The sequence below is a fragment of the Cupressus sempervirens genome, chromosome 5 (genome assembly GCF_028749045.1).
Source record: "Cupressus sempervirens isolate cs-2001-9-10 chromosome 5, ASM2874904v1, whole genome shotgun sequence".
In the NCBI taxonomy this organism is placed as follows: domain Eukaryota; kingdom Viridiplantae; phylum Streptophyta; class Pinopsida; order Cupressales; family Cupressaceae; genus Cupressus; species Cupressus sempervirens.
The window spans coordinates 301,260,054-301,262,938 of NC_143122.1; positions in this window are offsets into that span (position 1 = coordinate 301,260,054).

Genomic DNA, 2,885 nt, shown 5'->3' on the forward strand with positions numbered 1-2,885 from the left:
AGAATGGATATTCTCATGCACATAAATAATCAAATTTAATTTTCATGCATAGAAATAACAAAGCATATGTTACCTCTAATGTGTGAATTTAATTATTACATTTAATTATAAGCATCAGACCTAAATCTGGGAACTACGTCACTATTAGAATGATTAGAATAATGGAAGGGGGGGGGGGGGGGTGGGGGATCGATTATCCTCAAGCCCAGATGTACCAATTCAACTTTTAACAACTTCAAACAACTTATTCAAACTTATAAATTCATTCGACCAATATAACCACTCATTAGTAATCTAACTTATTTGTCTCACACTAGCTCTCTATTTAGTACATGTCAAATAACATAAGTAAATAACATGCATCATGAAAACAACATTCACACAATTATGACACCAAGATTTAACATGGAAACTCAATTTGGGAAAAAAATACCAACATGCTACCACTTTTCACTCTTCTAAAGTAAGCTCGGTTAAGAGCCAACCCTATTAAAGGTTACAAACACATTGTTAGGTGTGACTATGTTAAAGGATTTGATCACCCTATTAGGAGTGAGTTGGTTAGAGGTTTTTGGATCATTCCATTAGAATGTCACCTTGATTAAAGGATTTAACTGCTACAATGGTTAGAAAGTAACACCTAGGTTTGATCTGATAAAGTAAAAATCACTTTATAAATTTAGATCTCCATTTGGCTCATTCCTAGTTCATTGATTGAACTTCATCATATACCTCATCTGTGATATGCTTGGCAACTCTTCAAGCAATCACTCTTCACCAAATTCTCACTTTTCTTCTTCAACTATGTTCTTTCAAGTTCTCCACAAATTCACCAATCAACAACCATTAAACATCTCTTATGCCTCCTTAAATAGGTAGCTTTGATATTTTATCACTTAAACATCACTGTAGCTCTTAGGGTTTGATCAAATTCAATGAATTTGTCCATCATTTTCTCCTTCTTCTCCTTTCTTGAAACTTTTGGAAACTTCTCATTAAATCCTTTCCTTAGACCTCTTGACAAACTAAATTCATACATTAAATACGTCAGCTCATTAATCCTTATCATCTACGTGTTTTGACTAATTCATAAATTCAGCTATGTCAGCCTCAAATCTTGATTCTTTCATAAATTGTTAAAATGCTGACACTCGATCATCACAATGTTCATCAGCTTAGTCATCATTGCATAGCTTGGTCTCTATTGATTCTATCTCACTCGGCTTACATTCAACTTCTTTATTGACCTTGTAAACTATCACTTGGTCAAGCTTAGTGTTTTACTCAACTTCTTGTCTTTCATCAAGCATCGCTTCTACACTTCAACTCAATTGTCTTTTTCACTTAACATAATGATCAAACAACTCATTATCTTGTCAAAGACTAACTGATCAAATGCCCATTATAATTCCAACACACTTACTCCTCTTTACTCAACCAATTTACTAGTTCACCATATTATCTTCCTTTTCAAATCCTCTTCATCAATCAAAAGATATAGTTCTCTAGATTGTTAGCAAATGTCTTACCAATAAGGCTTGACATCAATGATGACATAATAATTGTTCCAACTGTATTTTCCAACAATATCCCTCTTTGGTACTGATGGAAACACCTTTTTTTACCATACAATGGCAAAAGTATCCTTTGGATTTTCACTATCAGCTCCCTTTATGATCTGTATCAAATATTTATTAATATCCTTAGTTTCATTATGATTCTCATTCATGCAATCTCCTATATACTCCCTCTACACTTATTTACACTTCTCCCTCTTTGACATACTTCTTCGTCACACATTCTCATATATTCACCTTCTCCATCTTCTTATAACTAGATGGTAAATGTCATTCCTCCCTATATGATCTGTATTAGATCTTTATTAATATCCTTAGTTTCATTATGATTCTCATTCATGCAATCTCATATATGTTATCTCTACACTTATTTACACTTCTCCCTCTATAAAATACTTCTTCCTCGCACGTTCTCATATATTCATCTTCTCCCTCTTCTTATAATGGGATGGTAGTTGTCATACTTCTCCCTCTTTGACAACAATGCCAAAAACATCATTCATTGTATTTTTTCTTTATCATTATTATGACTAATCTTTTAAATTTTCTCCCTCTTTCATCTTATAGTTCAGCTTTACTAACCCATATTACTATCCTTCTTTTCATTGCTTTAGGCAACTCCTAAAGTGTGACCTCCTACATCAATCTGTAAGATATTATGATCATAACAATTATTGCAATGTTGCATCTCTTCTTAGTTATCTTCAGATAGGGAAATAACCCCTAATTTACCTCTTAGATACACTTATGCATCTTTAGGTAATGCCTTGGTGAATATAATAACTATATGTTCCTTTGTGTTTACATATTCCAATCTTACTTCCTTGCCTTGCCCTAATTCCCTCAAGCAATGATACTTAATGGAAGTATGCTTGGTCTTTGTGTGCATCATAGGGTTCTTAGATATGTTTATAGAACTTATGTTATCACAATATATCACCATAGGTTCAGTAATCTCTTCCTTTGTACCTTTCAACAATTGCTTGATCCACATAATGTTTGAACAATTAACTACTGATACAACATATTCAGCCTTTGTTGTGGATTGAGAAATACAATTTTGCTTCTTGCTTATCCAAAAAATCAATTTCTTGCCTAAAAAGAAAGTACCTCCACTTGTACTTTTTTTGTCATCAATGTTTCCTACCCAATCAACATCTATGTAAACTTTCAACTCAAATGTGTCATTCTTCTTGTACCATAAATCATAGTCTTCTACACCTTTTAGATATCTCAATATCCTTTTCACATATATCATGTGATTCTCCTTAGGATTAGCAAAAAATCTTACAACAATACCAATAGCTA